The sequence below is a fragment of the Vidua macroura genome, chromosome 30 (genome assembly GCF_024509145.1).
Source record: "Vidua macroura isolate BioBank_ID:100142 chromosome 30, ASM2450914v1, whole genome shotgun sequence".
Lineage (NCBI taxonomy): Eukaryota > Metazoa > Chordata > Aves > Passeriformes > Viduidae > Vidua > Vidua macroura.
This window is the reverse complement of record NC_071600.1, coordinates 3,309,336-3,335,340: the sequence shown is the minus strand read 5'-3', so window position 1 is coordinate 3,335,340 and position 26,005 is coordinate 3,309,336. Positions and strand designations below refer to the sequence as shown.

The 26,005-nt window shown below is 53.4% G+C and overlaps 1 pseudogene; it reads right to left on the bottom strand.

The window, feature by feature from the left end:
* Positions 1–4,643: 4,643 nt before the first annotated feature.
* Positions 4,644–26,005, bottom strand: part of LOC128820667 (uncharacterized) — a 2,212,279-nt pseudogene continuing 2,190,917 nt past the window's right edge.

Below are 26,005 nucleotides of genomic sequence, written 5' to 3'. Positions count from 1 at the left end.
GAGGGAGCAGGGGTGGCACAGAGGAGGGACTGAAGAGCAACAACCAACAGAGATTCAGGGGAGGAACAGCGAGGGACGGGGGAGCCAATAGGGAAAGCAGGAGTGGGGAACATTCTGGAACTGGGGAGGAGACAAGGGATGATGTAACTAAGGAATGTAGAACTTTCGAGAAGTGGGGAGGGAAAAGGAATAACACAACTTAAATGATTAACATAAAGCTGCAAGGGACTGTGGGAGAACATGTCTCTATACCTTTATAACTCAGAGGGGAGTTTCCTCCAAGGCATCACAGCCTCATTGTCCCCTTGCTCGGCTTGGGATGCAACAGTTCCGTAGTGTCACCATGGTGTCCTTGGACCCTCACTGTCATCACTGACCCATGGCTCCATGAGGTTCCCCAGTGTCACCGTGGTCGCTGTCAGAGGCTGGATGAGATCGATGTCCCGAGACCCCTTGGGATGCTCGGAATGCCCGTGTGGGGCCAGGGCCGGGTCAGGCCTTGGTTTGTGGTGGGACAGAGCCCCGCCCCCAGCCCTGGCCTGGCACAGCTATCAATCACACAGCAGGGGCGGTGCTAACCCAGCTCTGATTGGCTGAGCTGTCAATCAATCACACAGCAGGAGTGGTGCCTACCCTGACTCTGATTGGGCAATCAGCTGGCAGTCCCACCCCAGGGGCGGGCCCATGGAGGCCCAGGGGGTTAAAAGCCGGAGCTCGAGGCCAGCCCATGGTCTGGATCCTGCCTTCTCCTGGGGTTCCTCTGTTGGCGACGCTGGAACCCGAGCAGTTGGTGACTGTGTGCATGTCTTTCTAGAGATCTTCTGTCTTTGTGCTGTTCTCTATTTCTTCTCCTTCTAATCCAACTTACTTGGAACTTTTTTGGGTAACTTAACACCTTAAGGGTTAAAGGTGTTTTATGTTAAATGGTATAAGTTAATGAAGTTAATGCTATGATAAAAGGTTTATGTTGAAGTGGATGTTGTATGAAACCCTTTGCTCGAGTTCCTTGATTGTCAATATTTTGCCAGTAAAATTCTGTGCCATTTTGACCTCTTAGCTCCGTTGGTTAGAGCATGGTGCTGGTATCACTGAGGTTGTGGGTTCAATCCTTGTGTGATTCACTGGAGAGCCGGACTTGATGATGCTTGTGGGTCCCTTCCTAACAAGAAGAATATTCTTTCATCTGGACATGGTGAGAATATCTGGTTGGTGTTTCTCCTGTGCACCAAATTCAAGTAAAGCAACCTTTGGTGACCCCCAGCATTTCAGTGTTCTGGGGTGTTACAGCCCTGCAGGCTCACAATGGCCTCTTGTTTCCATGAGGCCCCACAGTGTCACACTGGCCCCTTGGTTCCATGAGCCCCAACAGTGCCACAGTGATCCCTTGGTTCCACAACTTCCCACAGTGTCACACTGGCCCCTTGGTTCCATGAGGATCTGGAGTGTCACACAGGTTTGTGACATTTGTCCTTGCTGCCCCTCACATCCCACTGCCCCACAAACAGCCCCGAGCCACCCGTGAGGGACAGGCCCTGCTGTGCCAGGCTGGGCTCAGGGCTTGGCCTTTCTGCTTCCCCCAGCCAGCCCAGGCCTTGCTCAGCATTGCAGTTCCCTGCTCTGAGCCTTTGGCTTCCTGCAGTCCTGGCCTCAAGGATCTGCTCTCACCAGTCCCTGGGGAGCCTTTGGCAGTCCCTGCCCTCAGTGGGGCCCAGTGATGCTCCAAGGGACTTGGAGTTTTGCTTCTGACTCCTTGAGCAGCTTCTTCAGCCTTCTCAGTGTCTGAGTGTCCTGGACTCAGCCCCAAATCCACCGTGGGGATCATCAAAATACAGAAAGCCCTTGGGGACTCTTTGTCTTCCTTCAATGGCCTTCAAGTCTCCAGGGCTTGTGCAGCTGTTTGGAGTCAGTTTGGAGTTCTTGCATGGAGGAGGATTTCAAAGTGCACCTCATGACTTTTTTTCTTTAATCAAGTGAGTATTTTTTAAAAATTTCCGGTTCAGAAAAGAGCTGATAGAAGCATTCCCCAGGTGATTTGATGCTGAATGTCTCTTTAGGAGGTCTGGGCATGTAGAAGAATGAGCCCCTTGAGGGCTGACCCTGTTTGGACAAGCTGCTCCTCAGCTCCAGGCTCACCACGTCTGACATGGCCCACCTGGCACTGACATCCCTGTGCCCCGCAGCAGAACCTTGTCCCTGAGCTCTGCAGCTCCATGTCCCAGCCCAGTGCACCGTGTCCCACCTGCTCTCCTCAGGGCTCTGCCTGCACACAGGCCCAGGAGAAGTTTTCCTCTTGGGAAGGAAAGAATGGAAAAGCCTGAGCAGGTTATCCTACACAACAAACCCCACTCAGGAAGCACCTGCTCAGTACAGGCTGCCTGGAATGGTGTCACCTTTCTACATGGGACAGTGTGACCAGAAATGATCTCTGGAAGCAGAATTCCCTGAGTTCTCCCAGCTGGATTCTCTGTCCCTGTCCTTTCCCTGGATCTCTGTGGCAGATGGAAGCTGCTGGTGCCATCCTCACCTTTAACCTCTCTTTTGAATGCAAACAAATGTTCCCAGCTGTGTTAAGCAGCATTTGCTCAATGTTTCTATAAATCTTTTGTGTTCCCCATGGAACGAAGGGGCCATTTTGGCACTGAGGGGGTGACGTGGAAGCAAGGAGTCAATTGTGACCCCAGGGTCCCATGGAAGCAAGGGGCCACGGTGACACAGCAGGGCCACGTGGATCCAGTGGTCCATTGTGACACTGTGGATCCAAGGAGACCATGGAGACACCCCCAGAACCTCATGGAACCAAGGAGCCCACGGTGACCCAGCGGGGCTGCATGGAGCCAATGGCCCATGGTGACACTGCCCATCCAAGGAGGCCATTTGGACACTGCGGAAGCTCATGGAGCCAGGTAGGCCATTGTGACACTGAGGAACTTCATGCCACCAAATATCCATGGTGACACAGCAGGGCACCACGGGAACCCAGGAACCGCTGTTGGCAGTGCGGAAACTCATGGAACCAGGGGCCCTTGTGGCACTGCAGAACCAACACAGCTGCTGCACCTTGTCCCCTGGCCCTGCACAGCTCCTTGGGAGGCACGGCAGGAGCAGCACCCTGGGAGCCTCGGGAATGCCCCTCTGGGATCCATGGCACACGCTCCCAGGGGCTGGAATTCCAGTTCCCAGCCAGGAAACGATCTTCCTGCCCTTGAAGGCAAAGCTCTTAACAGGGAGCCAGAAGCCAAGTGCAGCAAGATCCTACAGTGACATTTCACTGCCAGCCTTCATAACTTCACCCATGGTGGTTGTAGCTCCTGGATTGGGAAGGAAATTAGGGCAGGGCCTTTGGTGGGAGCTGCCCTGGGTCAAGGGAGACACTGAGAGAGAAACAGAGCAGGCAAAGAGAGGCAGGAGAGAAAAGAGGACACAAACACAATCAGCTGAGAAGGCGGCACTCGGGAAAACAAACCAGAACTGATGGAAAATGAATGGGACAGGAATCAATAATTCTGAAAGTTTTATTTACTGCTAAAATACATCCCGCCTACCCAGTCCCACACAACCCCAATCCCACTGCTCCAAATTTGGATCCCACTTCTCCCAATCTTATTCCAACCCCATCTCACACTAGAGGCTAAGGAATTGAGTAATTTTGGCATGGGATTGAGGTTTTCTGAGGTTAGAACAAGCCATTTTTAGATGGGATTGAGACTATTTTGGGGTAAGATTGCACTGTTTTCAGTGGGACTGTTGTTTGTTGTTTGGAATGCAGATAGATGAAGAACACTGCCCAAAATCCCTCAAGGACCAACAAATCTTCCATACTATATCCCCAAACCATAAATTCCCCCTCAATTAGCTGTGTAATGCGGAGACTTAAGACATCTCTGACAAATTTCTTTCTTTTTGGTCCTATTTCAGGTGTTTTTAAGGGATGAAGATAGATCAGATGAATATTAGGGCCATACCAAAAGGATAACCAGCCAGGTGTCTTCCCTCTGTGTATCACAGGGAATGTGGATCACTGGGGCTCTGAGCAACGTGGGTGCTTCCATGGGGGATGGAGTTGGAGCAGTGCACAAAGCTCTTCCTGCCGTTGGGGCACTTGCAGGGCTTCCCTTACCGGTGGGACTGCTGGTGTCGGGTCAATGCAGAGCTGCTGGAGAAGCTCTTCCCACACTGGGGACACTCGTAGGGCCTCTCCCCGGTGTGGACGCGCCGGTGCCTGATGAGGTGGGAGTTGCGCTTGAAGCCCTTCCCGCAGTCAGCGCAGAGGAAGGGCCTCTCGTCAGTGTGAATCCGCTGGTGCAGGAGGAGATGCGAGCTGGTCTGAAACCTCTTCAGACACTGGGGACACTCATAGGGCCTCTACCCAGTGTGGGTCCTCTGATGGCAGATCAGGCTTGAGCTCTGGCTGAAGCTCATCCCACATTCCCCACACTCGTAGGGCCTCTCCCCGGTGTGGATGCGCTGGTGCTTGACAAGGGTGGAGTTGTGCTTGAAGCCCTTCCCGCAGTCAGGGCAGCGGAAGGGCCTCTCATCTGTGTGAATCCGCTGATGCACAAGGAGACTGGAGCTGGTGTGAAAGCTCTTCTGACACTCGGGACGCTCGTAGGGCCTTTCCCCAGTGTGGACCATTTGGTGGATGATCAGTTTGGACCTCTGGCTGAAGCCCTTCCCACATTGCTCACACTTTTATGGCCTTTCCCCAGTGTGGATGATCTGGTGGCAGATCAAGTGGGACCTTCGGCTGAAGCTCTTCCCACATTCCCCACACTCGTAGGGTCTCTCCCCAGTGTGGATGCGTTGGTGGATGACAACGGCAGAGGTGCAGCTGAAGCCCTTCCCACACTCCCCACACTTGAAGGGCCATTCCCCGGTGTGGATCATCTGGTGGCAGATCAGGGTGTTGCTCCGCCTGAAGCTCTTCCCACACTCCAGGCACTTGTGGGGCTTCTCCCCATCATGGAGCTGCTCATGGACCACCAGCTCCGAGCTCTGGCTGGAGCTCTGCCCACCTTCCTGGCACAGGGTGGGTCTTTCCTCCTCAGAGCACCCTGGGCTGGGTTTGCAGCCCCTCCTCCTGTGGGATGTCTGGGAATTTTCCTCCCCGTTGGATTCCTGCGCTGTGGAGCTGCTCAAAATGGCCTCTTCCATGAGGTTCTGCTGTGGGGATTTGTCCTCCCTGGTCTCCATCCTCAGCTCCTGGTCTGGGGGGGGAAGGACAAAGAGAGGATGGGATTTGCCTCCGTGCCAGAGGGAAGGGGAAGGAGATCCCCCCAGTGCGTCCCCGGCAGGACGGTGTCGGCAGCGGGGTTGTCCTGCAGCCGGGGGCCAGGCTGGGCTGGGAGATGGAGCAGGAGAGAGGGGGAAAGGGGCACTGACTTCCTCCTCACCTGCCTGGGTGTCCCAGGGCTCCTTCCTCGTCCTTGCAGCCTCCTCCTCCATGTGGCAAAGGTTTGGGGATGGGAAATTCTGTTCTGGGAAGAAAACAAATGGTGCGCACATTGAGTTTTGTACTGGTTTGGAGCAAAGCAAGGGGAGAATTTATGCCAGAATTACAATTGAATGAGAAAATTAGGATCAAGGCAATGATCCAGAAACACTGGCTTAATCTGACAGAGTCAGGATATAACCTGACACCCCGTTGGGCAGAGTGGTGGTAGCAGTCTGATGAAATGGTGGCTGCAGTCCTGTTGGAGTGATGAACGTGATTCTGTCAAAGCAGGGATCCTGTAGAAGGGTCTGGTCTTCCTCTGAAGGTCCAGTGGGGCTTATGGAGCTCTTGTCCTCTGGGAATCCAGTAGGCAAGGTGCTCCTGCTGTTGCAAGGGTGAGATTATATCCAGGCAGGAATGCTTGGTTCCTCCCCCTGGGCGGAGCATCCCACAATGGGATGATGTAATTTTATCAGTCCTGCAGTGACACTCAATGGCCCATGAACAGAAGATGGCCCCTGCAGGGCGTTATCAGGGCTGAGTCATGGCAGAGATAAAGAACACTGCCCCACCTGTTTATCACAGTTCATGAAGATGGTGACTGAAAACACACTTTTGGTTACATCTTACATTGTCACCTGAAGCAGTGAGGCAATCCCTGCTCGGGGTGGGGGGTGAACACCACCCCCCTTACCGAAACTGGCTCAGGTGTAAAACCCCCACCCTGGGAAGGCCCCGCACACAGGGGACAATGTCACACTTGCCCTGCCCCAGGGGAGGCCTCTGTCCCTGTCGCTCCCTTGCTCTCCCCCCTTTGCTCTTTCTTTCCATCTCTCTCTCTACCTCAAATTTACTCTTCAATAAAATCCACTTTGGATTTGGTCTCATTAGCACCTTAATTGGGGCAGAGGCATCTCACTAACAATTTTATTAACCAGATGGTGACATTATTTTGGCTCAGTGAGTTCAGGGCACTGTTGCCTGACCCCAAGTGCCTTTGACAACAGCATGGTTCCCTCCTCAGAGGAGGTTCTGGCTCTTTCTGGAGGAACTCTTGGAAACTTGGACACAGCTTCCTCTGAGGGACTTATGGGAGAACTTATGAGGAAAATGGCTGTTGTGGGTGGCCAGTGTAAAGAAAATATTTTGTTGTCCTTCCTTGAAAAGTTTGTGAAAATCACTGGAGTAAAGGGACCAAATGATACCAGCAAGACTGACAAGGATCATTCACCACAATGTGAGGAACACAAGACTGCTAAAAGTCCTACAAGAAACCCAGCTGAAGTAGCTAAATTCCTAAATAACTCCCAAATTCACAGGCTTGGGGACATTGCCAAATGTCAGAATCATTATTCTCTTTGTCCCTGTCACCTTTGTGACAGCTATACAGAGCTTTCCTTCCTCTTAATAATCTGTATTGTGCCAAATTTTCAGTTTTCTTTTTTCAGAACCTGCCAGCAGCTGAGCTGTGCAGGAACTGATGAGATTTGCAATTGCCAAAGAATTGCTTCTATTGTCGGTTTATTCATGTTAGGGATTTGTTTGAGTTTCTATCACAAGTGACTTGTGGGAAGAGCAAATATTCCTCAAGGCATTTTATGGAGGGTTAAGTTTGATTTCTGCCGAGTTTATTTTGTCTGGTGCCCAGGGGATGTTCGAGGGGTCTCTGTGCCTCTTGCCCTGGGGGATGCTTGGGAGGGGCTTGGATGGGTTGTCCCTGTCCCTGTCAGCCCAGGCCATTGCCCAGGGGGTCTCCATTGTTCTCACCTCAGGGAATGCCTGGGGGGTCTCCCTCCCTCTCACCCTGTGCTAGGGGGTGCTCGGGGCAGTCTCTCTCCCTCTCAGCCCAGGGGATGCTCGGGGGTCTCTGTCCCCTCACCCTGGGGGATGCTTGGGGGGTCTCCATCCCTCTGTCCTCAGGGAATGCTTGTGCAGGGCTGGGGACCAGGGGCTCTGTGTCCCTCTCACCGCTGAGGGTGCTCGGGGCTGGGGGGGCTCTCCGACCTTCTCATCCCTGGGGAGGCCGGGGGGGTCTCTGTCCCTCTCAGCCCTGGTGTGACCCTGCCCAAACATCATCGGGGTCAGAGGGACAGAGACACCCCCAAACCCCCAGAAAGGCTGACCCTGGGATTGGGTCTGGGTCTGAGGGTTTAGGAAGGGGCTGGAATTGAGGCTGGGGTTGGGGCTGGGGCTGAGATTTGGATTAGAGCTGGGACTGGGGTTAAGGCTAGACATGGGATTGGCTTTAGGGCTGGGGTTGGGATTGGGTCTGGGGCAAGATGAGTCTGGCACTGGGATGAGATTAAATACAGAACTGTGAGTGTGTCTAAATGTGGAGTGAGATTGAGACCAGGATCAGGGTCAGGTTTGGGACTGAGCGCTCTGTGAGAGATGGTCTGAAATCACCAGGACAGAGAGAGAGCTGGCTGGCCTAGGCCTCTGGTGGCCGCCTTTCATCTGCCCCTCAAACACCGGTGTTCCATGCTTTCAATCGTATGGAAAAGAACTGTCCATCTCCTCCAGGTGTCCATGTCTGAAATTGGGATTCCACCTCTAAAATTCCCTATATCCGAGGGCTGTTCCCAGCCAAAATCTGCCAGTACCGCCAAGTCTGGCTGGCCTTGGCCTCTGGTGGCTGCCCCTGTCACACTGGGGCTCGGTTCTTTCCTTCCCATGGAGATCATGGTGACACTGTGAGGACCTCATGGAACCAAGGGGATCATTGTGGCACCACTGGAGCCCATGGAACCAAGGGGCCATGGTGACACAGCGGGGCTTCATGGACCCAGGGACCATTCTGACTCTGTGGGGCCTGATGGAACCATGGAGACCATGAGGACCCTTCAGGGCCTCGTGTCACCAAGGGGGCATTGTGACACCTCAGGGCCTCCTGGGAGCAAGGCACCATTGGGACACTGTGGGGCCCCATGGAACCGAGGGAAGATGGAACAGGTCTGGCTGGCTTGGCCTCCCAGGGGCCACCTGACAGGTCTGGCTGATGTTGGAATGCCAAGGGCTGCCTCTCATCAGCTCCTGGAGCACTGGGGCTCCGTGCTTTCCTTGCTATGGAAAAGAACAGTCCCTCTTTCCAGATGCCCATTGCTAAAACTGGGAAGCCTCCTAAAAAATTTCCTATAGGCAAAGCTATCTCAGAAAAACCTGTCAGCTCTGGCTGGCCTTGGCCTCCAGTGGTCACCTCTCATCTGCCCCTGAAACAGAGGGGCTCTGTTCCTTCCTATGGAAAAAAACCAGCATTCTTGCCAAAGACCATGGCCAAAATTAGAATTTGGCCTCCCAAATTCCCTATATCCAAGGAATGCTCCCAGACAAAAGTAGCCAGGACAGTAGCCAGTAGACAGGTCATGCCGGCTCTGTCCTGTGGTGATTTTCTTAGACTATGAGCTGAATGTTTTCATTTGAAAACACCTTGGAGAGCACCCAGAGATCTGCCAAGGTGGGATTTTGAGGCATCGGGCACATGACCACGACATATGGACAAATGAGCTCTGTGCTCTGTGCTGTTGTGGTGGTTTTGCATCATGGAAATGATGTCCTGAGAGAAGCTGCTAGCAGTTTCCTCTGTGTCTGACAAAAAAGCAATCAGTAATTAGCTTTGAGAACTGACAATCTGTTAAAGCACTAAGGAAACTGCAGACACCTCTGTGAAGACACAAGTTAAAGAGGAAGAAGCCTGGCTGGGTCTCTTTCCCTTCTGGGCAGCAAAGAGGTGCCAAGGCCGGGCCAGCCCCCGTCTGGGCCGGGGCGGGCCGGGCGGCTCCTGCCGTGGGGCCGGGCCCCTTCCCAGGGAGCCCGCCAGGCCCCATCGGCTGCCGGGGAGGGGAGGCCGCGGGGCCGAGGCCGGGCCGGGCCGTGGCTGCGCTTGCTGACATCTGGCCACTGCCGAGCCCTGCCCCGCCGCCAGCCCGGGCCCAGCCAGGATCCGCCGGGCCCCAGGAGCAGCCCCGGGCCGGGCCGGCTCGGCCAAGCTTCTGCCGCCCTTGGGCTTGGCCCGCAACCAGCGGGCAGGGCCAGGAGAAGCCATCGGCCCCGGCCGTGCTGCTGCTCTGCTCTGGCCTGGCTGCTGAGATCCTGGCCCTGCCCCCAGCGCCGCCCAGCCTGACACAGCCCCAGCGCAGCCGCTGCACAAACCTCCATGGGAAAACAGCTCCGGCCGCAAGGACCCAGCCCGGCCGGGCTCACGCAACCATCTGCAGGCCCCGCCTCAGATATTGACTCTTCCCGTGCTTCCATCCTCCCTCCAGGGAGAGAAAAGGACAAAGTGCAGGCACACAGAGGAGCAACGTGAAGACACCGAGGTCAGTGAAGAGGAAGTTGAGTCCCAGATGGGAGGGATGAGGAGATGCCTTGATCTTGGGGCTGAAATCCTCTGGGAAAGCTATGGAGAAGGATGGAATTGATACATCAGACTCTCCTTTTCCCTATAACGCATTGGAAAGAATGGGGAGATGACTTGTTCAGCAAAGGCCTCCATGCTAAAGTAAGCAAATGTTGAAGTAGCTGTGATCCCATGAGAAGTTTGAACAGAGATAGAGAGAAGAGTGATGAGACCCTGTGCCCTCAGGGAGAGATTAAGAAGACCTCTGTTCCCAGAGATGAAGATGATTTCAGAAATAGATGAAGAGAACGTTTGCTCTTAAACAGCTCATCTTTAAACCAATATCCCATAAGTTGACATGGCCCATAAACACAGCTGTGGGAAAAGTTGTGAAAAAATGGGAAGGACTTCATGATTGCAGATTTTTGCAGGCAGCTGCTATTTGTGGAAATTGAAAGCCATGAGAGAATTGTTTTCTTGTGGAGAAGTCTCCAGAAGATTAACAAGAGGAAATTCCCTCCCTAAGTGAATTGAAGAAAGACTATTCTAGAGGTGGAAAACTGACTGAAAATTTTAGGTTTTGTCTCTTTACATTGTCAGGTTGGAGGGAGAGAGGAAGTGTCCTGAAAGTTTCGTTCTGATTCTAATTACTCTTTCTTTTAGTTACTATTAACAAACTTTTTATAATACACTTTTAAAGTTCTGAGCCCACTTTGCCTTTCTTCTAATCCTACCTCAGTGCAGGAAATGAGTAAGTATATTCCAGTGAGTGCACTGGTAATTAGCCAGCACTGAACCCACCACACTAATTGATGCATTGGCTGAGAAATCTCAATTTGGTGAACCAAAACCATTACAGAAAAATTCCTGATGAACTGCACTTGAACAGAGGGAAATGAAAGGTAGAGCCATGATTTGTCAGGACTTGCTTGATCCTAATGAGCCCCGTGGTGCATTTGGAGCTGAGCCCTGGAACCTCAGGGCCTGAGAGGAGATTGCACAAACCTTTCCAGGAGTCAAAGGCACAAGAAAAGCCCAAAGTGTCTCAAAGTATAAATGGGTTGCACTGAGCTCCATCCCCAACACAGACTACTCATGGACTCCTTGAAGGAGAGAACTGGAGGCCAGGATGACACAAAAACCTCCCAGAGAATCAAAATGGCACAAAAACCTCTCAGTGTGGAAAGGAAAATACAAAGTACCTTAAAAACTCTGAGTATCTCAAAGTATTAATGAGCAACACTGAGTGTCGGTGCAAAGCTCTCAAGGGACTCATTAAAGCAGATAATTGGGGCCCGGATTGCACAAACCTCTCACAGAGTCTGTATCCAAAGGGAAACACCAAGTACCTTAAAAGAACTGAAGTACCTTGAAGCATTAATGAGCCCCACTGAGTGTTGTTCCTGACCAAGCCTCTCCAGGGACTAATTACAGCAGATAATTGGAGGCCATGATTGCAGAAAGCTCTCAGAGACTGCAAGGCAAAAGCCAAAGCCAAAGTCATTTGAAAAACCTGCAGTCCCTGGGAGCACTGTGGAGCCCCCAGGGCCATTCCTGAGCAAGGCTCCCCAGGGACTCCTTCCAGCAGATCCTTGAGGCCACTGGGATGTGGGCTAGGGGGGGATGCTGAGGGCAGGACAAGGGGCTGACAGTGCCCAGCCTGGCTGGGGCTGTGCCAGGAGGCCCCAGTGCCTCAGGACAAGGTGTCTCCTGACAGCCCTTGGTGGCACAGACCCTGCTGTGCCCCAGGCCACCAAGACTTGGCTTCTCTTTGTCCCCACCTGTCATCAGTGCCTCCAGTTCTCTGCTCTGCCTGGGGCCTGGGGACATTTTCTCACTCGTGTCCCTCAGTGGGACCCATTAAAAGTCAAAGAAACTTTGGAGTTGGATTCTGACTTGGAGTTCTGGAGAGGTTTCTGCAGCTGCCTCTCAGGGCCTGATGTTCAGGGCCTGAGCACAAAGCCCCAGAGGCTCATTCAAGTCCTTGTGCTGTGTCTGTGCTGCTGAGCTGGGCCGGGCTCCTGGCACAGAGGGTGATGCTGGTAAGCAAGCAGAGCTTCAAAAGCACATTTCTCTGGGTGAGCAGCTCTTCTCCCAGCCCAGCAGGGCTGGGGCACTGCCTGCAGCCAGCGCGGGCACAGCCCAGAGGCACAGAGAGCTTCAATCAGTCAGGGCTGGGAAGGTGCTGAGAAGTGCCTGGGGCAGAATCACTGCCAGCCCTTGGCACAGGAACCTCTGGCTGCAGGACAATGCAGCTGCAGCTCCTGCAGTGATCTCCTCAAGCTGGAACATGCCAATGCCCACAGCCCCTGTGAGTACATTCTCTGATGGTCTCTTGTGCAGAGCAGCCAGGGGTGCCCAGGGCTGTCCTGCAGAGCAGGGTCCTGCAGCCCAGGGCGCTGTGCTGGGCCAGGGACTCTGCTGCCTGCCAGGGACAGCTCTCAGCCGGCCCGGGGAGCTGCTGCCAGCGCTGGCCAGAAGCTGTGGGGGGAAGGAGCCACCCTGAGCAGGGCAGGTGCTGCTGCTGAGAGCTGCTGGCTGGGGCAGGGCTGCTCCCAGCTCCAGACCAGTCTGGGCACAGCTCTGGAGGACACTTCCCAAAGAAGGTAAGCCCCTGGGATTGCTGTAAAGATCAGCAGCTTTCCTGAGAGTGTTTTCAATTTCCTGCTTGGAGAAGGATGGGAATATTGGGGTGATGACAAAAAGATTTTTGCTTTTGATACATTTTTATATATTCAAAGCTCTATAAATTACTATTATAAAGTTATAAAAATATAATCCTTACTTTACGCTATTAAACTCTTAATTAACTCTATTAAACTACTCTTACATACTTCTATAACTATAATCCTTAATTAACTCTAGTACATTTCCTAACCTTTCTCTTAGATTTAAGAACAATAACCCGTCTAAATACATTACTGAAATACTGTATCCTCTTATTATCAGGAAGAGGACCTACAAGAAGAACATTTTGGTTTTGACCAGCATGTGAGCAGTCATAACAAAAAGTGGGGCAAAGAAGCCCTTGGACCTACTCTAATGGGTTGAGCCAGGGGTGTGTAACTGGGACAACTGAATCTCCTATTGGAGGTTCCTGTTAAAGATCCTAATTAATCAACCTTTATAAATTGTTGAAAACAGGAGTCGATTGTGCCCCATCCCCACTGGGACACCTGGAAGCTTCCAATAAGGTCTGGTTTTTACTTTACTGTTCTAACTCTGTTGCAAGGGTTTTTTGTTTTTTTTTTTTCTCTTTTGATCATAGACAAAAGGGTGAGAGAAGCAGAAGAGGAATTGTAATCCCAGAATGACAGAATATTCGGAGTTGAAAGGGACACACAGGATCATCAAAGGAATGTTTGAACATTTACAGAGACTCCAGAACTGTGACTTTGGGTGGTCAGTCTCTCTGCTGGCAGCCTCCCAAAGGGCCTTCAGCCACTGCTCAGCCCGGGACAGCAGCAGCATCACCTTGGCAGGGCCCAGCAGGGCTCTCCTGAGCTGCCCTTGCCCAGCTGCACACAGACCCTGCCCCAGCCAGGGCCCTGCACACAGGCAGGTTTCTGTAGGGCTGGGCCGAGGGCACACGGGGTGGGATGGGCTCTGTGAGCGCTGGCAGGGACAAGGCACCTCTCAGGAGGGAATGTCCAGGCCCAGGGAGATGCTCAGGGAAGCAGAGGGGGCTGAGCAGAGCAGTGCTGGGGGAACAAGCCCATCCAGCCCCTCACCTTCCCTCAGCCACAGGGAATCCTTTGCCTCTCCCATCTCTCAGTGCCAAACTCTGAGTGCAGCAGGAATGCTGGGGATTTCTGACCTCAGAGAGCCAGCAATGATGTGTGGGTAGGAAAACAATTCCTAAAACAAATCCTTAAACAATTCCATCTATCCCTGTTTTCTAGGACTGCAAGTGAAGATGGTAAACAAGCCTTTCTGGATTAGGAGTAATTCCCCTGACAAATCCTGAATATCCAGCCTTGTCCCTCTGCCACATGGCCACAAACCCAGGGCAGCAGGGCAGGGATGGCTCCTTGAGAGCCGCCACGCAGAGCCCTGGCTGCTCCTGGCACACTCAGCCAGCAGAGCTGGAGCTCAGGCAGGGACCTGGGTGAAGAATTGCCCAGAGCAGGAACAAGGGTAGGTGAGTCCCAGCAGGACAGGCTACAAGGAATGGCCCAGGTTTGGCTCCAAGCAGCCTCTCCTGACTTGTCACTGTCCTTTCTCCATGAACAGGTGCCCATGTGCAGCCACAGCAAATGTCCAACAGCAGCTCCATCAGCCACTTCCTCCTGCTGGCACTGGCAGAGACGCGGCAGCTGCAGCTCCTGCACTTCTGCCTCTTGCTGGGCATCTCCCTGGCTGCCCTCCTGGGCAACGGCCTCATCATCAGCGCCGTAGCCTGCGGCCACCACCTGCACACGCCCATGTTCTTCTTCCTGCTCAACCTGGCCCTCAGCGACCTGGGCTCCATTTGCACCACTGTCCCCAAAGCCATGCACAATTCCCTCTGGGGCACCACCACCATCTCCTACACAGGATGTGCTGTTCAAGTTTTTATGCTTATCTTTTTCATTACACAGCTTTCCCTCCTGACCATCATGTGCTACGACCGCTACGTGTCCATCTGCAAACCCCTGCACTACGGGACCCTCCTGGGCAGCAGAGCTTGTGCCCACATGGCAGCAGCTGCCTGGGCCAGTGCCTTTCTCAATGCTCTGCTGCACACGGCCAACACATTTTCCCTGCCCTTGTGCCATGGCAATGCCCTGGGCCAGTTCTTCTGTGATATTCCCCAGATCCTCAAGCTCTCCTGCTCCAAATCCTACCTCAGAGAAATTGGGCTCATTGCTGTTAGGGCCTGTTTGGCATTTGGTTGTTTTGTGTTCATGGTTTTCTCCTATGTGCAGATCTTCAGGGCTGTGCTGAGGATCCCATCTGAGCAGTGATGGCACAAAGCCTTTTCCACCTGCCTCCCTCACCTGGCCATGGTCTCTCTGTTCCTCAGCACTGGCACATTAGTTCACCTGAAACCCCCCTCCATGTCCTCCCCATCCCTGGATCTGTCAGTGTCAGTTCTGTACTCGGTGGTGCCTCCAGCCCTGAACCCCCTCATCTACAGCCTGAGGAGCCAGGAGCTCAAGGCTGCAGTGTGGAGACTGATGACTGGATGCTTTCAGAAGCATTGAACTGCTGCCTAATTTCTGCAAATCATTTGTAATAAAAGTAATATTTGATACATCCTTTCCACTTAATTTTCGATGCTCTTTTTCCTTGTTTTACTTTTTTAATCTTGTCTACAAAGAAATGTCATTGTTTGTGCCATTTCTCATTTTGTTTCTCTCCATCTTCCCAGTGGCCACAGACTGTGTCAATGAGGGGCTGCGCTCTCTGTGGCTTTAAAGGAACTCAAGAATCTCCCAGCAAAGTTTTCTGCAGAGATGCCCTTTTGTTGCCTTCTCTGGAGCTGCAGCAGCAATGTCTCTGTGCAGAGCTGGGGGCAGATCAGTGCTGGCACAGCAGCTCTGGTTCTGCTGGCCACACCATTTCTGATCCAAGCCAGGAGCCATTGGCCTTCTTGGCCACCTGGGCACACGGCTGGCTCATGTCCAGCCTGCTGTCCATCAGTCCCTGCAGGTCCCTTTCTGCCTGGCTGCTCTCCAGCCCCTCTGTCCCCAGCCTGGAGCACTGCAGGGCTTGTTGTGGCCAAAGTGCAGGACCCAGCACTTGGACTTGTTAAACCTCACCTTGTTGGATTTGGGCCCTGGATCCAGCCTGTCCAGGGCCCTGTGCAGAGCCCTTTTATCCTACAGCAGATCAACACTCCCAGACAACTTGGTGTCACTGTGGTTCCATGAGGCCCCAGAGTGTCCCAATGGTCTCCATGATTCCGTGAGGCCTCCCAGTGTCACAATGTCCCTTTGGTTCCATGGGACCCCTTGATGTCACAAAGTCCTTTGGATCCTTGGGCCCCGCAGTGTCACAATGGCACCGTGGTCCCCCAAGGCCCTGCAGTGTCACAGTGGATCCTTGGTTCCATGAGGTCTGGCAGGGCAGCAATGCTCTCCTTGGTCCCACAGTGTCACAATGGCCTCTTGGTCCGAAGAGCCACCACGGTGTCAAACATGTTTCCTTCATTCCAGGAGTCCCTGAGGAGCAGCACCGGCCCCTTGGTTCCATGGGGCCCCACAGTGTCACAATGGCCCCATCGTGACACGAGGTCCTGCTCTGTCACAGAGCTCTGCATGGTTCCACAAGGCCCTGCAGGGTCACAGTGGCCTCTTGGTTCCGTGAGGCCTCAGAGTGCCACAATGAATTCCTTGGTGCTGCAGTGTCACAATGGAGCCCTGGTGACACAAGATCCTGCAGTGTCACCAGGGACCCTTGGTTCCATGGGGCACCACAGTGTCACAATTGTTCCCTCAGTTCCCAGAGTCCTTGCCATGGAGCAATGGCCCCTTGATCCCATTGTCCCCAGGCTCTCCCAAGGGTCTCCTTGGTTCCGCAGTGGCACAATGGCCCCTTGGTTCCACAAGGCTCCGCAGTGTCCCAGTGGCCTCTGTGGTTCCACCAGGACCCAGACTGTCACAATGCACTCCTTGCTTCCATTCAGCCCCACAGTGTCACAGTGGCCCCGTGGCTCTGTGCTGCCATGTCGTACACCGTGTCACCATGGTCCTCTTAGTGCCACCCGGCCCCGCAGTGTCACAATGGCCCCTTGCTTGCCCAGGGCCCTGCAGTGTCACAATCATCAGAGAATCAACCAGGCTGGCAAAGACCTTGGAGAGCATCAAGTCCAACCTGGCACCCAACACCACCTTGTCACCCAGACCATGGCACTGAGAGCCACATCCAGTCTTTGCTGAAACACTTCCAGGGATGGTGACTCATCCACCTCCCTGGGCAGCCCATTCCAATGCCTAATCACCCTTTGTGTGAAAAATATTTCCTAATGTCCAGCCTAAACGTCCCCTGGTGCAGCTGAAGGCTGTGTCCTCTTGTCCTGTCACTGTTCCCTGGGAAAAGAGCCCAACCCCCACCTGGCTGCACCCTCCTGTCAGGGAGTTGTAGAGAGTGATGAGGTCTTCCCTGAGCCTCCTCTTCTCCAGGATCAACAACCCCAGCTCCCTCAACTATTCCTCACAGGACTTGTGCTCCAGACCCCTCACCAGCCTTGTTGCCCTTCTCTGCACACGCACCAGCCCCTCCATGTCCTCCCAAAAATGGGGGGCCCAGAACTGGACACAGGAGTCGAGGTGCTGCCGAACCAGTGCTGAGCACAAGCGAAGAATCACTGCCCTGCTCCTGCTGGCCACACCATTCCTGATCCATAGGAGTGCCAGGGGATGGATGAGGGAAATGGTGGGGAAAGGGAGGGGAAAAAGTGTTATTGATTGTCAGCCATGGAGGGTCTTGATTTTCATATCTGTTCAGACTGCATTAGAAGGTGATGGGGGTCAATATCAACTGGACATAGTTGTTCTCAAGCTATAAACAGGAAAGAAAACAGGACAAAACAGTTCTCTCTGCATTGTCTTCAATATAGTATATCCACTTTGAATACACTTCTGAAATTTCTCTAATTAACCCACGGAAGAATTGAAAACTTAAATTATTCCCAGAGGCTATTCTTGATTGGGCGATTAGAACAACTGTTTATGAGAATTTTTTCACACAGAATTCCTGACGTGAAGAGGCCAAGAAAGGAGAGGCCTCTGGAGTAGGAAAATTCTTCAGCAACCTCCAAGTGGCTGAGGATCCATCCCCATCAGAGCAGCAATGGCCAGAAATGGGCAGAGCTTTGTGGCTGCCCCAGCTCTGGGATGGGCCCTGGGCCTGGAGCAGGAGCAGCTCTGGAGGGCCCCAAGGCCGGGGCTCTTGTGCTGGCCTGGGCAGATGGGATGGCAGCAGGGGCTGCAGAGCTCTCAGCAGCTGAGGCCGAGGGGAGCAGGGCAGCCAGGGAGGCTCCTTGTGCCTTGGGCAAGCCCCTTCCCCCATGGCTGGGGCTGAGTCCTGGCTGAGCTGCAGCTGCTGCTGTGCCCTTGGCAGGGGCTGAGGCCGTGGGGCCAGTGGCCAGAGCAGCCTGGCCTGAGCAGAGCTGTGGGGCCAGAGCCGGCTGGGCTGTGCTGGGGAGAGGCCCTTGGTGCTGCACAGAGCTCAGGGCAGCTGGCAGAGCTTGCAGGGAGCTGGGCTGGGCTCCGAGAGCCTGGCCCAGAAACCATCAGTGTCCATCTCAGGCTGGCTGAGCGTGCAGGGGCAGGACTCAGCCCAGGCCTTGTGGGGCAGGGCCAGCGCCTGTGCAAGGCATTGAAAACAGGCAAGTGGCCGAGAGAGGAGGCTGCTCTGTGCCCTTGGGGGCATGGACACAGCAGGGAGGGGGCCCAGGACATTTGTCAGCGCCAGCCTCTGTCGCCAGCCCTTGGCAGCCCTGGCTGCTGAGCCCAGCTTTGGCCTGGGCTGAGTTTGGCTGTGGCCCAGCTCCATCCTGCTGCGGGGCTCAGGGCCTGTTCCCGGCCATGGCCAGCCCTGGTCGGCCTCTCTGCTGGCCCAGAGGCCGGCAGAGCCCGGGGCAGGGCTGTCTGTGCAGCCCCACAGGTGCCAGGGGCTGGGCAGGAGCTGGCAGAGGCTGCCCAGCAGGGAGGCCATGGGGCACAGAGCCCCAAGGCTGCCGTGGGCACCACGGCACAGGGGCCGTTCCCAGCCGCAATGCTCCTGTCCTGGGCTGGGCCTGCACAGGGGCTGTGGCACCATGGCTGGGCCAGCACAGGGCCACCAAGGGGCCACGCAGCCGCTGCCGGGGCTGGCAGCAAGGCCGGGCACAGACAAGGAATTGCTGAGCGTGGCCTGCGCTGGCCAGGGCTGACTGTGCCAAAGGCAGAGCTCAGCTGCCCTTGGGGGCTGCACGAACACTCAGGAGCCCAAAGAGCCTCCATGGCTGTGCTGGAGACCAAGGCTGGAGCAGGGAAATGCAGGGCTGCTGCGCCATGGCGAGGGCATGGAATTCCAGCACACACCTCAGCTCTCTGATGATCCCGGCACCGTGCTGGGCCCTGTTTCAGCCTGGAGCAGAGCAGATGTTGATGGCACAGGAGCCCTGCGGGGCTGGCAGGGACCTGCAGCTTGCAAGGTGCTCTGCTCTCCCTCAGCTCCTCTCTGAGAGATCCAATCCCAGCTGGGCACCTCAGGGCACAAGTGGCACTGCCTGTTCATGGGCACACAGCTGATGTCTGCCTGGAAAAATGGCACAGGTGTTAATATCTGTTAGTTTCATATTATACAAGTAAATATTTATTATCTGGGTCATTTGAGTACTTTTTCCCACCAGAAACGGGAATTTCCTGGATCTACTGGGTTCTTCTGCTGATGGCAGGAGGAGAAATACTGATCTTCCCCTCTTCCATTGGCACCAAGATTCAGTGTAATATTTCATAACCCTCTTCCTTCAGGTGTTTCCAGTTCTCCTGATTAAATGGCCATGTCGAAGGACATTCCTTCATTTAGAGCAGCTGGATCAATGTCCTTCCCATTGCTCCCAGACTTCCTCCTGCAGCTGTTCTCTGGTCATCCCAATGCATCTCCCTTGACTGGCTTCAAGCTTTCAGCTTCAGGGAATTGCCCAATCTTTCAGAAGTTTAAATAACACCTTGGCCAGCATCCTATTTCCATTTTTATCTTTTATATCACCTCTTCTTATGTGTTAGTCTAAAATCCTTCCTGTATGGCAATGCCCTGTGGATGGTGGACATGTCAGATGTTGCTGGCATGTCACAAGGAGTTCAAGGAAGGGTTTTGATGTTTCCTAAATGTTATCCTGTTCAGAGTTTTTATGTTTACCATGAAGAGGAACTTTCTGTCCCTCTGAGTCTCACCAGTTCCTGGTCTCCCAAAGGACACAAACCTGATGAGTTGTGGTCCCCCATCCAGTGGCTGCACTTGGACCTCCCTTCATCCACAGAGCCAGAGCTGCCTTGTCCCAGAGAGTCCCTGGCAATGCAGGGATGAAGGAAACAGGACAGGCTGTGGGGATCAGGGGCAGGGCATGGCCAGGGAGAAGAATGACTTTTTCATTTGATGGAGCTGTGCCTTCCCTTGGCTTTGTTGGCTGACAAGAAATGAACATCCCTCTGTGTCTCGGGCAGCTCCTTCTCCAGGGAAAGCAGGTGGGAGTTGGAGCCAAGGAGCTGAAAGCTGCAGGTGCAGCCTGGGCTGGAGGGAGCTCAGATTTGCACAAGGCTGCTCTGAGTGCCAGGGCTTGGATGGGGGAAATGGTGGGGTGGGGGTAGGGACAGAGTCTGATTGATTGTCAGCCATGAAGAGTCTTGATTTTCATATCTGTTCAAACTGCATGAGGAGGTACTTGGATTTGGAGTCAATTGGCGATTGCAGTTATCAATGTATTTACAGTAAAAAAAAAAAAACTATACAGAACTTAAAAAATCTTTCTCACTGTCTTTTTAAATATAGTGTATTCACTTGCAATAGGCTTCTGAAATCTGTCTAATTAACCACAAAAGATTTGAAAACTTAAATTATTCCCAGAGGTTTGGCTTGTTAAGGTGTTCTGAATGTTAATGAGCCCTGGGGCACTGAATTCCTGAACAGAAGAGCTGAAGGCTGGAGAAGCCTCTGGAGCAGTAAAATCCAGCAGCAGCCTCCAAGGTGCTGAGGATGTCAGCAGCCCCCACTGAGGCCATCCCTGCCCAGAGACCGTGGGGGAATGGGCAGACAAGGAGAGCGTCCCTGGGGCTGGGGCAGCAGAACTCAGAGGCACCAGCGGCTCCAGCTGGGAAATGGAGTGTGGGATGGGGCTGTGAAAGCCCTGCCTGGGCTGTGCCAAGCAGGACACACAAGCCCTGACCCCCATCCCCCAAACAACTCTCTCAAGGAGACATTTAAAAGGAATTACAATTGTTTGTGTCCTCTGAGTTGGATGCACTGGAGAAATACTAACAAGAGATTCTCAGGAGGTCAAAACAACAAAACAGCCTTTACTGGGAACTTTAGAAAATCAGAGAAACTTTGGCAAAAGGTTTAATAGGACATGCAATCAACAAAAATCACTTCTCAAAGCATTTACTTGGCCCATTCAACTTCACAAACTCTAAGCCTGTTCAATTTTAAGTTAATCAACCTTTGCAAGTGGATAGAAATAGGAGACAGAAGGAGAAAAAGACTAGTAAGATACACAGAAGCACACACAGAGATACCAACTCCTGGATTCCAGCATTGTTCAGATGGAAATTCCAAGGGGAGGTAGGGTCAAGATGTGTGCTTGCCTTGTGGTCAGCCATAAATACCCCTTGTTGTTCCTGTGCCCTTTCCCCAGGTGGGACTTGGGGTCATTTGGTCACTCAGGAGCTGGGCTGGGGCTCCAGAGGTGGCTGGGATAGAGGCTCTGGGGTGATTGGGGTTCCAGGGCAGGGCAGGGCTGGGGTTCCAGGGCAGGGCAAGGCTGGACCTGCCCCTTCCTCCCCACACATGAAATGTTTCCAGCCAACAATCTCCCCCAGTCTGTCACAACAGGCAATGTTGGAGGTGAAATCCCGATTGTGGCCATGGGTGCCTGGCCGAGAAGGACAGTTCTTTTCCATAGGAAGGAAAGCCTCAGTTATTGGCTAATTTCTGGTCTGATTGCCTGGATTTTGTTTAGTTTTGTTGTTGCTTTGTTTCCTTGATGTGCCTGAAGTGTCCAGTCAGGAGCAGAGTGACTGTGGCCAAGGAACTTTGCTGTGCTGTCACTGAATATTAAATCTGTTTTTTGCTGCTCCCTTGCTGGGGATTTTTTCAGCGCTCTCAAGCCCTCGTTGGTCACAGGGTGAAGGAGCCCTGGCCCAGGCTCTGGCCCTGGGGGACACGGGGACGCTGCCGGGGGGTCCCTGTCCCCCTGTCCCACACCCACAGCCCCGTCCCCCGTCCCCGTGTCAGGCTCTGGGGTCGATCTCGTGGAACATCCTCTGGGGGAGGCTGCGGCGCCGGGGGCGGGGGGACCCGGGGGGACAGGGGACCCCGCTGTGCACGAGCAGCGTTGGACTTCTCTGGGGGAACTGTGAGGGGGGGCTGGGGTGGAGTGACCTCCCCAGTGACCTCACACAGCCCCTTGTGATGTCACACAACGATCGCTGGGATGTCACAGAGTCCCTGTGATGTCACACAGCCATCACTGTTATGTCACAGCACCAGCTCTATGATGTCACCCCATGATGCCATACAGCAGTGCTCTGATGTCACAGAAGTCTGTGGTGTTACAAAGTCACCCTGTGATGTCACAGTCTGCTCTCTGATGTTACACAGCCACTTGGTGATATCACAACTCACTCTCTGATGCCACAGAGCCACCCTCTATGATGGCAGAGTCTGCTCTGTGGCCTCACACCCTACTCTGTGACATCACAGCCAGCTCTGTGATGTCACAACTCCCTCAGTGATGTCACAGAACCCTCAAGAACTCAGTTACATTGAAACACTGAAGTTTCTTGTACTTTGAAGAGATCCCTGCCAGGGACACAACTGAGAAAGTGTGGAAGGAAAGCCCAGAGCCCCAGTGCTTCAGGGCAGGTGAGAAGCAGCCCTCGACATGCCAAGGTGGGCAGGTGGTCCCCAGGAGGCCCAGCCAGCCAGGCCTGGTCCGTGTTCCCCTGGTTTGGTGGTGATGCCTTGAGAAGCCACCTAGAACAGAGCTAGACAGTGCTAAAGGAATAAAGCAGGTGTTTATTAAAAGGCCTTCAAGGGATACACCTGGGGCAGTACAAGAGCCTGGCCCTGGCTCCATCCTAGATGGAGTCCAGGTCACGAGTTTTCCCTGGGGCAAACAGGGAGATTTGGTCTGGCAGGATGTGTAAAACAATCTCCTGTAATATCTACTTGTTCTCACACAGAGCACTTGGCTGCAGGGACACATTCCCATCGTTCCTGCCCAGGTTTCAGGATTCAAACACTGCTGTCTTTCCCCAGAGCTGTTCCTTCAGCTGCCTCGGGAGGGCCTTTTGGCCTCTGGACCCACACTCTGGCTCCTTTATAAGCACTGTTGGATCCAAACCCTTTATCTCCACCAACAGCAGTGATTTGAGGTCCATCTCCTTTTTTCCCAATTCTTTTAAAAACTGACAATGTCAATAATTGTCCTACCCTGTCATGGGGTTGAATAATCCAATCTTGTTCACTATTGTTTAACACAATTCCTTCAATTTCTCCTTGATAATCTCCATCAGTTCCTCCTCCCATGGCATGAGCACTTTGCAAGGCCAAGCTCCAGTGAGCAGTTATCAAACCAAAGTGTCCTGCAGGAATCTGGATTCCTGTTCCTGTATTGTTAACTCTCATTTGCTTCTGATTTATCCTAACTAATTCCAGTGCATGAAGGTCCAGCCCTGCAGCCTCTGGGCTGGCCCTGCCAGGGCCATCACAGCCAGAACAATTTCCCAGGCAGTCCAAGTCTCACTGTCCATGGCTGTATTTGCAAATTGGGAGCAGCCGTGCACAGCCAGGGGGTTTCCATTTCCCCAGGGGGCCATTGCTAAGGGCATGGAGCACATCTGGGAGATGGCTTCTCCATGGGGACAGGTTCCCATCTCCTCATTCTTTCAACTGCTCTTTTAACAACCCCTTCACCCGTTCAACCAATCCTGCAGCTTGTGGATTGTCTGGGACATGAAAAACCCAGCAGCCTTAATCACTTTATTTCTCACATAACAGACAAAGCATTCTGCACCACAGTGTCAGCAAATCCTATAAAAATAGCCAATTTCATCCCTTCCTCATTTATTTGTTGTATGCAATCTAGCAGAGTTTACCACTGACATTTGGGTCTTGGCCAGTCCTTTTCTGTAGGGTATTCAGTGTCACAGTGAGCAGCCAAAGCTGACATATTAGCATTGTCAGCCTTATTTCACATTATCAAATTTTAATTATATGGCTATAAGCATAGATTGTTTGGTTATATTATATATAACTGTTATTATTATTTTTTTAATTATTATATCACTTGCACAAATACACCTGAGTTCATGATTTAAACCTTCCTCTGTCCCTCCATCTGGGAGCATTCCAAAACCATTTTTTCTTTCTGTTGGTGCTGTTTCCAATGTGTTGTTAACAATATTCACCCTCATCTTCCCAAACCCACAAGTTCTTTTCCTTTTCCCACATGCAATTTTTGGATGCATTTTAAGACATCCAGGGGTTCAGCCTCTTTTAACCGACTGCCCCACGGCTCACACGGTGCTCCCACCTCAGCCCACTCCAGAGCCAGGGAACTCCAGGGAAGGGCTTCCCATCTGGGGAATTTCTGATGGGACTGATTCCTCACATTTACATTCAAAAAGTGACATTTTGTGGTGATCTGGCCAGACTGTGCCAGTTTTTTTTCACCAGTGGGCAGGGTCAGCACCAAAGACACAGACACCAACTGAAGGAATCAGTGTCATTGACTGTAGCTCCAAGCAGCAAAGAATCACAAAAGGAGCAGCTCAGCAATGCACCCAACCATCACCAGCAAAGATTGCAGCAGTGATTAAGAAAGATCCAGCCCCAGTTACCCTCAGGCTTTACCATCCCCCAGATCCACACAGCAGCTGGGGAAGCTGTCACAGCCAAGGGCTGCAGAGCCACTCCTGGACACTGGCAATTCCTGCAGGTGCCTCCAGCCACAGGTGAGGCTCCAGCCCCGCTGTGAGAGGGCCCAGCTCTGACAGTACTGAATGAACAAACTGACAGCACTTCTGGTGCGGGAACATCTGCTTTCATCCTCCTCTTGGCTTCCTCCCAAAGCCTGGCCAGGGCCCCAGGAGGAACCAAGGGAGGTGACTTTGACCATTCAGCCCCAGACAAGGCCAGATGTCGGATTTCATGGCCTTGTCTGGCTTCTAAACACAGAAAGGTCAGTACATGTTTCACTAATGAGTGGATACACCTATCACAGTGCTAATGACCATGCATATTTCATTAGTGAGCAGATCCAAAGATAACCTTTGGCTGGAAGGTTCATCCAGAGGCCACCTTTGGCTCAGGGCCTGTTGTTCAGGCCTCACTCAGGGCTGTTGTCCAGGCCTTGGCACTTCAGGGACGTGGTTTAGTGCTGGGCTCGACACTGCTGGGTGACCAGCTGGACTGGATGAGCTCAGAGGTTTTTTCCAACAGAAAGGATTCTGTGATTCCATGATTCCATCTGCTGCATTCAGCCAGGTCCATCTTAGCAGCATTCATTTGCTCAGAAAGTCTCCTCTGGCCCAGCTCTTGTGGCCTGAGGCTTCAGCTCCTTCAGCTCCTGGTCCTCAGCTGCTCGTGCTGAACCAGACGACTCGGAGAGAAGAACACAGTCCATCCAATTCCTTCTGGGACACGGAGAGGGGAGGCTGTGGAAACAGGAGCATTGTTTGCTGTGGCCTCCTCTCTGCCCTTCACGCCTTTCAGCGCTTTGAACCAGCCAAGAGCTTTCTCCAAGAGTGCAATGGAGCAGCTGTTCCTGCTCCCAGGCCTGGCTCTCTCCAGTCTCTGACCTTGCCTGCTTTTGTCCCTCTTGCTGTGCCCTCTGCTCCCCCAGGGCTCGGTGGCTGCTGCCCAGGACTGTGGGACTGGCACAGATCCCGTGGTCGAGACCCTCCTTTCTCTGCCCTTGGAGCTGCCTGGGCACAGCAGCCTTTTCCATCTGGAAGCTGCCCATGGACAGGGAGTCCCCAGCTGCGTTCCTTGCACAACCTCCAGGAGCCCAGGGCTGCCATCTCAAGTCCCTGCTGGCCCTGGGGGCTCCCAGGTGGGCACAAGGGGGGCAGCAGAGCCAGCAGGGAGCCTGTGAGTCTCTTCCAGCCCTGTCTGCTCCGAGTTTGGGCCTTGGAGCCTCAGGTGGCCAAAGGCAGCTGCTGCTGGTCCCTCTGTGTGCCCGTGTTCAGCAGTGCTGCTCCATCAGTCTGTGCCCAGCAACGGGGAAAAGCCTCAGCCCTGCAGGGCCAGGAGCTGCTGGGCTCTGCCTGAGCAGCTCAGCCAGAGGGAAGGGAGCTGCTCCCCACGGGAACCAGGAGCAAAGGGCTGGAGCACCTCGTTCTGGGGCACAGCCCAGATTCTGTGAGGGAGTAACAGAGTTATTGACGTGCACGGGTGTGTCAGCACTGCAGGTGCTGTGCCTGCAAACACATGGCTCGAGATGTGCAAAAGAATTCTGCAACTCTTGGCTGGATCAGGATGTCAGCAGTGCTGAATTCCAGCTTAGTGCAAAGCAAACACTTTACACCCCTGCTCATATCTGCTAG